A 13,322-nucleotide genomic window follows, 5' to 3' on the forward strand; every position below is an offset into this window, starting at 1 on the left:
AGCAAGGCATTATGATCTGTACCTCATATTACCAATGCACCTTTCTGCAGCAAGACATTATGATCTGTACCTCATATTACCAATGCACCTTTCTGCAGCAAGGCATTATGATCTGTACCTCATATTACCAATGCACCTTTCTGCAGCAAGGCATTATGATCTGTACCTCATATTACCAATGCACCTTTCTGCAGCAAGGCATTATGATCTGTACCTCATATTACCAATGCACCTTTCTGCAGCAAGGCATTATGATCTGTACCTCATATTACCAATGCACCTTTCTGCAGCAAGGCATTATGATCTGTACCTCATATTACCAATGCACCTTTCAGCAGCAAGACATTATGATCTGTACCTCATATTACCAATGCACCTTTCTGCAGCAATACATTATGATCTGTACCTCATATTACCAATGCACCTTTCTGCAGCAAGACATTATGATCTGTACCTCATATTACCAATGCACCTTTCTGCAGCAAGGCATTATGATCTGTACCTCATATTACCAATGCACCTTTCTGCAGCAAGACATTATGATCTGTACCTCATATTACCAATGCACCTTTCTGCAGCAAGGCATTATGATCTGTACCTCATATTACCAATGCACCTTTCTGCAGCAAGGCATTATGATATGTACCTCATATTACCAATGCACCTTTCTGCAGCAAGGCATTATGATCTGTACCTCATATTACCAATGCACCTTTCAGCAGCAAGACATTATGATCTGTACCTCATATTACCAATGCACCTTTCTGCAGCAAGACATTATGATCTGTACCTCCAACACATATGGTTTGTATTGCTGTGCTTTGAAAAATGTATGAAGGACTCCCCTCCACTTACATCTGACTAGGTTATGTTACAGGTCTCCACTAGGTTATGTTACAGGTCTCCACTAGGTTATGTTCCTGTACTCCACTAGGTTATGTTACAGGTCTCCACTAGGTTATGTTACAGGTCTCCACTAGGTTATGTTACAGGTCTCCACTAGGTTATGTTACAGGTCTCCACTAGGTTATGTTACAGGTCTCCACTAGGTTATGTTACAGATCTCCACTAGGTTATGTTACAGGTCTCCACTAGGTTATGTTCCTGTACTCCACTAGGTTATGTTACAGGTCTCCACTAGGTTATGTTACAGGTCTCCACTAGGTTATGTTACAGGTCTCCACTAGGTTATGTTCCTGTACTCCACTAGGTTATGTTACAGGTCTCCACTAGGTTATGTTACAGGTCTCCACTAGGTTATGTTACAGGTCTCCACTAGGTTATGTTACAGGTCTCCACTAGGTTATGTTACAGGTCTCCACTAGGTTATGTTACAGGTCTCCACTAGGTTATGTTACAGGTCTCCACTAGGTTATGTTCCTGTACTCCACTAGGTTATGTTACAGGTCTCCACTAGGTTGTGTTACAGGTCTCCACTAGGTTATGTTACATGTCTCCACTAGGTTATGTTCCTGTACTCCACTAGGTTATGTTCCTGTACTCCACTAGGTTGTGTTACAGGTCTCCACTAGGTTATGTTACAGGTCTCCACTAGGTTATGTTACATGTCTCCACTAGGTTATGTTACATGTCTCCACTAGGTTATGTTCCTGTACTCCACTAGGTTATGTTACAGGTCTCCACTAGGTTATGTTACATGTCTCCACTAGGTTATGTTACAGATCTCCACTAGGTTGTGTTACAGGTCTGTACTCATATTACCAATGCACCTTTCTGCAGCAAGACATTATGATCTGTACCTCATATTACCAATGCACCTTTCTGCAGCAAGACATTATGATCTGTACCTCATATTACCAATGCACCTTTCTGCAGCAAGGCATTATGATCTGTACCTCATATTACCAATGCACCTTTCTGCAGCAAGGCATTATGACATGTACCTCATATTACCAATGCACCTTTCTGCAGCAAGACATTATGATCTGTACCTCATATTACCAATGCACCTTTCTGCAGCAAGGCATTATGATCTGTACCTCATATTACCAATGCACCTTTCTGCAGCAAGACATTATGATCTGTACCTCATATTACCAATGCACCTTTCTGCAGCAAGGCATTATGATATGTACCTCATATTACCAATGCACCTTTCTGCAGCAAGACATTATGATCTGTACCTCATATTACCAATGCACCTTTCTGCAGCAAGACATTATGATCTGTACCTCATATTACCAATGCACCTTTCTGCAGCAAGACATTATGATCTGTACCTCATATTACCAATGCACCTTTCTGCAGCAAGGCATTATGATCTGTACCTCATATTACCAATGCACCTTTCTGCAGCAAGACATTATGATCTGTACCTCATATTACCAATGCACCTTTCTGCAGCAAGACATTATGATCTGTACCTCCAACACATATGGTTTGTATTGCTGTGCTTTGAAAAATGTATGAAGGACTCCCCTCCACTTACATCTGACTAGGTTATGTTACAGGTCTCCACTAGGTTATGTTCCTGTACTCCACTAGGTTATGTTACAGGTCTCCACTAGGTTATGTTACAGGTCTCCACTAGGTTATGTTCCTGTACTCCACTAGGTTATGTTACAGGTCTCCACTAGGTTATGTTACAGGTCTCCACTAGGTTATGTTCCTGTACTCCACTAGGTTATGTTACAGGTCTCCACTAGGTTATGTTACAGGTCTCCACTAGGTTATGTTCCTGTACTCCACTAGGTTATGTTACAGGTCTCCACTAGGTTATGTTCCTGTACTCCACTAGGTTATGTTACAGGTCTCCACTAGGTTATGTTACAGGTCTCCACTAGGTTATGTTCCTGTACTCCACTAGGTTATGTTACATGTCTCCACTAGGTTATGTTACAGATCTCCACTAGGTTGTGTTACAGGTCTCCACTAGGTTATGTTACAGGTCTCCACTAGGTTGTGTTACAGGTCTCCACTAGGTTATGTTACAGGTCTCCACTATGTTATGTTACAGGTCTCCACTAGGTTGTGTTACAGGTCTCCACTAGGTTGTGTTACAGGTCTCCACTAGGTTGTGTTACAGGTCTCCACTAGGTTATGTTACAGGTCTCCACTAGGTTATGTTACAGGTCTCCACTAGGTTATGTTACAGGTCTCCACTAGGTTATGTTACAGGTCTCCACTAGGTTATGTTACAGGTCTCTACTAGGTTGTGTTACAGGTCTCCACTAGGTTATGTTACAGGTCTCTACTAGGTTATGTTACAGGTCTCCACTAGGTTATGTTACAGGTCTCCACTAGGTTATGTTACAGGTCTCCACTAGGTTATGTTACAGATCTCCACTAGGTTGTGTTACAGGTCTCCACTAGGTTATGTTACAGGTCTCCACTAGGTTATGTTACAGGTCTCCACTAGGTTATGTTACAGGTCTCCACTAGGTTATGTTACAGGTCTCCACTAGGTTATGTTACAGGTCTCCACTAGGTTATGTTACAGGTCTCCACTAGGTTATGTTACAGGTCTCCACTAGGTTATGTTACAGGTCTCCACTAGGTTATGTTACAGGTCTCCACTAGGTTATGTTACAGGTCTCCACTAGGTTATGTTACAGGTCTCCACTAGGTTATGTTACAGGTCTCCACTAGGTTATGTTCCTGTACTCCACTAGGTTATGTTACAGGTCTCCACTAGGTTATGTTACAGGTCTCCACTAGGTTATGTTCCTGTACTCCACTAGGTTATGTTACAGGTCTCCACTAGGTTATGTTCCTGTACTCCACTAGGTTATGTTACAGGTCTCCACTAGGTTATGTTACAGGTCTCCACTAGGTTATGTTCCTGTACTCCACTAGGTTATGTTACATGTCTCCACTAGGTTATGTTACAGATCTCCACTAGGTTGTGTTACAGGTCTCCACTAGGTTATGTTACAGGTCTCCACTAGGTTGTGTTACAGGTCTCCACTAGGTTATGTTACAGGTCTCCACTATGTTATGTTACAGGTCTCCACTAGGTTGTGTTACAGGTCTCCACTAGGTTGTGTTACAGGTCTCCACTAGGTTGTGTTACACGTCTCCACTAGGTTATGTTACAGGTCTCCACTAGGTTATGTTACAGGTCTCCACTAGGTTATGTTACAGGTCTCCACTAGGTTATGTTACAGGTCTCCACTAGGTTATGTTACAGGTCTCTACTAGGTTGTGTTACAGGTCTCCACTAGGTTATGTTACAGGTCTCTACTAGGTTATGTTACAGGTCTCCACTAGGTTATGTTACATGTCTCCACTAGGTTATGTTACAGGTCTCCACTAGGTTATGTTACAGATCTCCACTAGGTTGTGTTACAGGTCTCCACTAGGTTATGTTACAGGTCTCCACTAGGTTATGTTACAGGTCTCCACTAGGTTATGTTACAGGTCTCCACTAGGTTATGTTACAGGTCTCCACTAGGTTATGTTACAGGTCTCCACTAGGTTATGTTACAGGTCTCCACTAGGTTATGTTACAGGTCTCCACTAGGTTATGTTACAGATCTCCACTAGGTTATGTTACAGGTCTCCACTAGGTTATGTTACAGATCTCCACTAGGTTATGTTACAGGTCTCTACTAGGTTGTGTTACAGGTCTCCACTAGGTTATGTTACAGGTCTCCACTAGGTTATGTTACAGGTCTCCACTAGGTTATGTTACAGGTCTCCACTAGGCTATGTTACAGGTCTCCACTAGGTTATGTTACAGGTCTCCACTAGGTTATGTTACAGGTCTCCACTAGGTTATGTTACAGGTCTCCACTAGGTTATGTTACACGTCTCCACTAGGTTATGTTACAGGTCTCCACTAGGTTATGTTACAGGTCTCCACTAGGTTATGTTACAGGTCTCCACTAGGCTATGTTACAGGTCTCCACTAGGTTATGTTACAGGTCTCCACTAGGTTATGTTACAGGTCTCCACTAGGTTATGTTACAGGTCTCCACTAGGTTATGTTACAGGTCTCCACTAGGTTATGTTACAGGTCTCCACTAGGTTATGTTACAGGTCTCCACTAGGTTATGTTACAGATCTCCACTAGGTTATGTTCCTGTACTCCACTAGGTTATTTTACAGGTCTCCACTAGGTTATGTTACAGGTCTCCACTAGGTTATGTTACAGGTCTCCACTAGGCTATGTTACAGGTCTCCAAATGTCAGTTATTTGTGTCTTTAGATTAGAACACAGGTCTTGTGGTAACTCTGCAGAGTTTGTGTGTGTGAGTCCCGCTCTCTGTTAGTTGAGTGCTCTTTGTGTGTGTGTGTCCCGCTCTCTGTGTGTGGGTGTGTGGGTGTGTGTGTCTCGCTCTCTGTGTGTGTGTTTTCGCTCCTGTGTGTGTGTATGTGTGTGTGTGTGTTCCGCTCTGTGTGTGTGTTTTCCCTCCTGTGTGTGTGTCATCCCCTGCTATCTCCTGCTGATCAGGCCTGTTATCCCCCTGGGCTGGGTTGTGGTGGTGGGGTGGCTGAACTTGGTGACCCCTCCCAGACACAGCTTCTCCTCATGTGGCCCCTGGCCAAACTCGCTCTCAAAGACAACCATTCAGTTCAGCAGCGCCGCTGCGCAGCTCTGTGTTTGTGTAAGTATGTGTATGAGTGAGTGAGTGTGACTATGTGTGGGGGTGTGTGTGTGACAGAGAGAGAGAGAAATAGAGAGTGTGTGTTTTAGAGAGAGAGAGAGAGAGAGAGAGAGAGAGAAAGGAGAGGGAGAGAGAAGCCGGGGCAGGATTTGTGGAAATTACAGTAGGATAATTGCTTGTGCGTGTGTTTGTTTGTGTTAGCTGGGGGCAGGAGTAGATCAGTGTGTGTATTAGAGCTGTGTGGCAGAAATATAGACAGTACTGTGACTGAGGGAGGAGAGAGAGAGAGAGAGACATTGAAATTGAATTAAGAGAGACATAGAGAGAGAGAGAGAGAGAGAGAGAGAGAGAGAGAGAAAGAGAGAGAGAGAGAGAGTTGCCCTCTCTGGGGTCCACTGGGGTCCACTCACCAACCAATAATTCACAAAATGGGACAAACACCCAATTGAGACTCCGCATGCAGAATTCTGTCAAAATGTACTCTGTGTTTCTGTGTGTGTTTGTGTTTGTGTATGTGTAAAGTGGAACTGAGTGGGGGCTGATGGGCTGAGAGGGGGGGTCATGCAGTGGGGCTGCAAGGTCCATAGCGATTGGGAGGTGCTGGCCAGGGGGGCTAGAGGGCAGTGGCCGGAGGGAGGTAGTGGGGTGGAGGGGTCAGGGTGAGCATCTGGATTGGATTGTAGACATTCCTGTGGGAAGAGTGTGTGAGCAAAGGTCACAGGAGGGAGGGGACACTGGGAGAGTGTGTATGTGGGGGGGGGGAGGACAGTGTGTGTGTGTGTGGGGGGGGCAGTGTGTGTGTGTGGGGGGCAGTGTGGTGGGGAGGGGGAGGAGGGAGGACAGTGTGTGTGTGTGTGGGGGCAGTGTGTGTGGGGGGGAAGAGGGAGGGAGGACAGTGTGGTGGGGAGGGGGAGGGAGGAGGGAGGACAGTGTAGGGGGAGGGAGGACAGTGTGTGTTTGGTTTGCGTGTGCATGTGCATTGCTAGGAGGCAGGGTAAGGCAGTGTAGTTATGGGTAAGGCAGTGTAGTTATGGGTAAGGCAGTGTAGTTATGGGTAAGATAGTGTAGTTATGGGTAAGGAAGTGTAGTTATGGGTAAGGCAGTGTAGTTATGGGTAAGGCGTGTAGTTATGGGTAAGGCGGTGTAGTTATGGGTAAGGCAGTGTAGTTATGGGTAAGGCATTACATTTACATTTAAGTCATTTAGCAGACGCTCTTATCCAGAGCGACTTACAAATTGGTGCATTCACCTTCTGACATCCAGTGGAACAGTAGTGCATCTAAATCTTTTAAGGGGGGTGAGAGGGATTACTTTATCCTATCCTAGGTATTCCTTAAAGAGGTGGGGTTTCAGGTGTCTCCGGAAGGTGGTGATTGACTCCGCTGTCCTGGCGTCGTGAGGGAGTTTGTTCCACCATTGGGGGGCCAGAGCAGCGAACAGTTTTGACTGGGCTGAGCGGGAACTGTACTTCCTCAGTGGTAGGGAGGCGAGCAGGCCAGAGGTGGATGAACGCAGTGCCCTTGTTTGGGTGTAGGGCCTGATCAGAGCCTGGAGGTACTGAGGTGCCGTTCCCCTCACAGCTCCGTAGGCAAGCACCATGGTCTTGTAGCGGATGCGAGCTTCAACTGGAAGCCAGTGGAGAGAGCGTAGGAGCGGGGTGACGTGAGAGAACATGGGAAGGTTGAACACCAGACGGGCTGCGGCGTTCTGGATGAGTTGTAGGGGTTTAATGGCACAGGCAGGGAGCCCAGCCAACAGCGAGTTGCAGTAATCCAGACGGGAGATGACAAGTGCCTGGATTAGGACCTGCGCCGCTTCCTGTGTGAGGCAGGGTCGTACTCTGCGGATGTTGTAGAGCATGAACCTACAGGAACGGGCCACCGCCTTGATGTTAGTTGAGAACGACAGGGTGTTGTCCAGGATCACGCCAAGGTTCTTAGCGCTCTGGGAGGAGGACACAATGGAGTTGTCAACCGTGATGGCGAGATCATGGAACGGGCAGTCCTTCCCCGGGAGGAAGAGCAGCTCCGTCTTGCCGAGGTTCAGCTTGAGGTGGTGATCCGTCATCCACACTGATATGTCTGCCAGACATGCAGAGATGCGATTCGCCACCTGGTCATCAGAAGGGGGAAAGGAGAAGATTCATTGTGTGTCGTCTGCATAGCAATGATAGGAGAGACCATGTGAGGTTATGACAGAGCCAAGTGACTTGGTGTATAGCGAGAATAGGAGAGGGCCTAGAACAGAGCCCTGGGGGACGCCAGTGGTGAGAGCGCGTGGTGAGGAGACAGATTCTCGCCACGCCACCTGGTAGGAGCGACCTGTCAGGTAGGACGCAATCGGAGATGCCCAACTCGGAGAGGGTGGAGAGGAGGATCTGATGGTTCACAGTATCGAAGGCAGCCGATAGGTCTAGAAGGATGAGAGCAGAGGAGAGAGAGTTAGCTTTAGCAGTGCGGAGCGCCTCCGTGATACAGAGAAGAGCAGTCTCAGTTGAATGACTAGTCTTGAAACCTGACTGATTTGGATCAAGAAGGTCATTCTGAGAGAGATAGCGGGAGAGCTGGCCAAGGACGGCACGTTCAAGAGTTTTGGAGAGAAAAGAAAGAAGGGATACTGGTCTGTAGTTGTTGACATCGGAGGGATCGAGTGTAGGTTTTTTCAGAAGGGGTGCAACTCTCGCTCTCTTGAAGACGGAAGGGACGTAGCCAGCGGTCAGGGATGAGTTGATGAGCGAGGTGAGGTAAGGAGAAGGTCTCCGGAAATGGTCTGGAGAAGAGAGGAGGGGATAGGGTCAAGCGGGCAGGTTGTTGGGCGGCCGGTCGTCACAAGACGCAAGATTTCATCTGGAGAGAGAGGGGAGAAAGAGGTCAGAGCACAGGGTAGGGCAGTGTGAGCAGAACCAGCGGTGTCGTTTGACTTAGCAAACGAGGATCGGATGTCGTCGACCTTCTTTTCAAAATGGTTGACGAAGTCATCTGCAGAGAGGGAGGAGGGGGAGGGGGAGGAGGATTCAGGAGGGAGTAGAAGGTGGCAAAGAGCTTCCTAGGGTTAGAGGCAGATGCTTGGAATTTAGAGTGGTAGAAAGTGGCTTTAGCAGCAGAGAGAGAAGAGGAAAATGTAGAGAGGAGGGAGTGAAAGGATGCCAGGTCCGCAGGGAGGCGAGTTTTCCTCCATTTCCGCTCGGCTGCCCGGAGCCCTGTTCTGTGAGCTCGCAATGAGTCGTCGAGCCACGGAGCGGGAGGGGAGGACCGAGCCGGCCTGGAGGATAGGGGACATAGAGAGTCAAAGGATGCAGAAAGGGAGGAGAGGAGGGTTGAGGAGGCAGAATCAGGAGATAGGTAGAGAAGGTTTGAGCAGAGGGAAGAGATGATAGGATGGAAGAGGAGAGAGTAGCGGGGGAGAGAGAGCGAAGGTTGGGACGGCGCGATACCCTCCGAGTAGGGGCAGTGTGGGAAGTGTTGGATGAGAGCGAGAGGGAAAAGGATACAAGGTAGTGGTCGGAGACTTGGAGGGAGTTGCAATGAGGTTAGTGGAAGAACAGCATCTAGTAAAGATGAGGTCGAGCGTATTTCCTGCCTTGTGAGTAGGGGGAAGGTGAGAGGGTGAGGTCAAAAGAGGAGAGGAGTGGAAAGAAGGAGGCAGAGAGGAATGAGTCAAAGGTAGACGTGGGGAGGTTAAAGTCGCCCAGAACTGTGAGAGGTGAGCCGTCCTCAGGAAAGGAGCTTATCAAGGCATCAAGCTCATTGATGAACTCTCCGAGGAACCTGGAGGGCGATAAATGATAAGGATGTTAAGCTTGAAAGGGCTGGTAACTGTGACAGCATGGAATTCAAAGGAGGCGATAGACAGATGGGTAAGGGGAGAAAGAGAGAATGACCACTTGGGAGAGATGAGGATCCCGGTGCCACCACCCCGCTGACCAGAAGCTCTCGGGGTGTGCGAGAACACGTGGGCAGACGAAGAGAGAGCAGTAGGAGTAGCAGTGTTGTCTGTGGTGATCCATGTTTCCGTCCAGTGCCAAGAAGTCGAGGGACTGGAGGGAGGCATAGGCTGAGATGAACTCTGCCTTGTTGGCCGCAGATCGGCAGTTCCAGAGGCTACCGGAGACCTGGAACTCCACGTGGGTCGTGCGCGCTGGGACCACCAGATTAGGGTGGCCGCGGCCACGCGGTGTGGAGCGTTTGTATGGTCTGTGCAGAGAGGAGAGAACAGGGATAGACAGACACATAGTTGACAGGCTACACAAGAGGCTACGCTAATGCAAAGGAGATTGGAATGACAAGTGGACTACACGTCTCGAGAGTTCAGAAAGTTAAGCTTACGTAGCAAGAATCTTATTGACTAAAATGATTAAAATGATACAGTACTGCTGAAGTAGGCTAGCTGGCAGAGGCTGCGTTGTTGACTATGTAGGCTAGCTGGCAGTGGCTGCGTTGTTGACACTACACTAATCAAGTCGTTCCGTTGAGTGTAATAGTTTCTACTGTGCTGTTATTCGGGCCAGCTGGCTAGCTAGCAGTGTTGATTACGTTACGTTGCGTTAAAAGAACGACAATAGCTGGCTAGCTAACCTAGGAAATCGCTCTAGACTACACAATTATCTTTGATACAAAGACGGCTATGTAGCTAGCTATGTAGCTAGCTACGATCAAACAAATCAAGCCGTTGTACTGTAATGAAATGAAATGAAAAATGTGATACTACCTGTGGAGCGGCTTAAATGCGACCGGGTTGTTGAGTGCGGAAGTTCTGTTCGGTGGACGTTGGCTAGCTGTTGGCTAGCTAGCAGTGTCTCCTACGTTAAGGACGACAAATAGCTGGCTAGCTAACCTCGGTAAATGAAGATAATCACTCTAAACCTACACACTCTAAACTACACAATTATCTTGGATACGAAGACAGCAAAGACAACTAAGGCAGTGTAGTTATGGGTAAGGCAGTGTAGTTATGGGTAAAGCGCTGTAGTTATGGGTAAGGCAGTGTAGTTATGGGTAAGGCAGTGTAGTTATGGGTAAGGCGTGTAGTTATGGGTAAGGCAGTGTAGTTATGGGTAAGGCAGTGTAGTTATGGGTAAGGCAGTGTAGTTATGGGTAAGGCAGTGTAGTTATGGGTAAAGCAGTGTAAACAGAGGTCATTCTCTAACCTGTCCTTGTATTAAACAGAGGTCATCCTCCAACCTGTCCCTGTATTAAACAGAGGTCATCCTCTAACCTGTCCCTGTATTAAACAGAGGTCATCCTCCAACCTGTCCCTGTATTAAGCAGAGGTCATCCTCTAACCTGTCCCTGTATTAAACAGTCATCCTCTAACCTGTCCCTGTATTAAACAGAGGTCATCCTCTAACCTGTCCCTGTATTAAACAGAGGTCATCCTCTAACCTGTCCCTGTATTAAACAGAGGTCATCCTCCAACCTGTCCCTGTATTAAACAGAGGTCATCCTCTAACCTGTCCCTGTATTAAACAGGTCATCCTCTAACCTGTCCCTGTATTAAACAGAGGTCATCCTCTAACCTGTCCCTGTATTAAACAAAGGTCATCCTCTAACCTGTCCCTGTATTAAACAGAGGTCATCCTCTAACCTGTCCCTGTATTAAACAGAGGTCATCCTCTAACCTGTCCCTGTATTAAACAGAGGTCATCCTCTAACCTGTCCCTGTATTAAACAGAGGTCATCCTCTAACCTGTCCCTGTATTAAACAGAGGTCATCCTCTAACCTGTCCCTGTATTAAACAGAGGTCATCCTCTAACCTGTCCCTGTATTAAACAGAGGTCATCCTCTAACCTGTCCCTGTATTAAACAGTCATCCTCTAACCTGTCCCTGTATTAAACAGAGGTCATCATCTAACCTGTCCCTGTATTAAACAGAGGTCATCATCTAACCTGTCCCTGTATTAAACAGAGGTCATCCTCTAACCTGTCCCTGTATTAAACAGAGGTCATACTCTAACCTGTCCCTGTATTAAACAGAGGTCATCCTCTAACCTGTCCCTGTATTAAACAGAGGTCATCCTCTAACCTGTCCCTGTATTAAACAGTCATCCTCTAACCTGTCCCTGTATTAAACAGAGGTCATCATCTAACCTGTCCCTGTATTAAACAGAGGTCATCATCTAACCTGTCCCTGTATTAAACAGAGGTCATCCTCTAACCTGTCCCTGTATTAAACAGAGGTCATCCTCTAACCTGTCCCTGTATTAAACAGAGGTCATCCTCTAACCTGTCCCTGTATTAAACAGAGGTCATCCTCTAACCTGTCCCTGTATTAAACAGAGGTCATCCTCTAACCTGTCCCTGTATTAAACAGAGGTCATCCTCTAACCTGTCCCTGTATTAAACAGTCATCCTCTAACCTGTCCCTGTATTAAACAGAGGTCATCCTCTAACCTGTCCCTGTATTAAACAGAGGTCATCCTCTAACATGTCCTTGTATTAAACAGAGGTCATCCTCTAACCTGTCCCTGTATTAAACAGAGGTCATCCTCTAACCTGTCCCTGTATTAAACAGAGGTCATCCTCTAACCTGTCCCTGTATTAAACAGAGGTCATCCTCTAACCTGTCCCTGTATTAAACAGAGGTCATCATCTAACCTGTCCCTGTATTAAACAGAGGTCATCCCTAACCTGTCCCTGTATTAAACAGAGGTCATCATCTAACCTGTCCCTGTATTAAACAGAGGTCATCCTCTAACCTGTCCCTGTATTAAACAGAGGTCATCCTCTAACCTGTCCCTGTATTAAACAGAGGTCATCCTCTAACCTGTCCCTGTATTAAACAGAGGTCATCCTCTAACCTGTCCCTGTATTAAACAGAGGTCATCATCTAACCTGTCCCTGTATTAAACAGAGGTCATCCTCTAACCTGTCCCTGTATTAAACAGAGGTCATCCTCTAACCTGTCCCTGTATTAAACAGAGGTCATCCTCTAACCTGTCCCTGTATTAAACAGAGGTCATCCTCCAACCTGTCCCTGTATTAAACAGAGGTCATCCTCTAACCTGTCCCTGTATTAAACAGAGGTCATCCTCTAACCTGTCCCTGTATTAAACAGAGGTCATCCTCTAACCTGTCCCTGTATTAAACAGAGGTCATCCTCTAACCTGTCCCTGTATTAAACAGAGGTCATCCTCTAACCTGTCCCTGTATTAAACAGAGGTCATCCTCTAACCTGTCCCTGTATTAAACAGAGGTCATCATCTAACCTGTCCCTGTATTAAACAGAGGTCATCCTCTAACCTGTCCCTGTATTAAACAGAGGTCATCATCTAACCTGTCCCTGTATTAAACAGAGGTCATCCTCTAACCTGTCCCTGTATTAAACAGAGGTCATCATCTAACCTGTCCCTGTATTAAACAGAGGTCATCCTCTAACCTGTCCCTGTATTAAACAGAGGTCATCCTCTAACCTGTCCCTGTATTAAACAGAGGTCATCCTCTAACCTGTCCCTGTATTAAACAGAGGTCATCCTCTAACCTGTCCCTGTATTAAACAGAGGTCATCCTCTAACCTGTCCCTGTATTAAACAGAGGTCATCCTCTAACCTGTCCCTGTATTAAACAGAGGTCATCCTCTAACCTGTCCCTGTATTAAACAGTCATCCTCTAACCTGTCCCTGTATTAAACAGAGGTCATCATCTAACCTGTCCCTGTATTAAACAGAGGTCATCATCTAACCTGTCTCTGTATTAAACAGAGGTCATCCTCTAACCTGTCCCTGTATTAAACAGAGGTCATCCTCTAACCTGTCC

Source organism: Oncorhynchus nerka, unplaced genomic scaffold (genome assembly GCF_034236695.1).
Source record: "Oncorhynchus nerka isolate Pitt River unplaced genomic scaffold, Oner_Uvic_2.0 unplaced_scaffold_2458, whole genome shotgun sequence".
Taxonomy (NCBI): Eukaryota; Metazoa; Chordata; class Actinopteri; order Salmoniformes; family Salmonidae; genus Oncorhynchus; species Oncorhynchus nerka.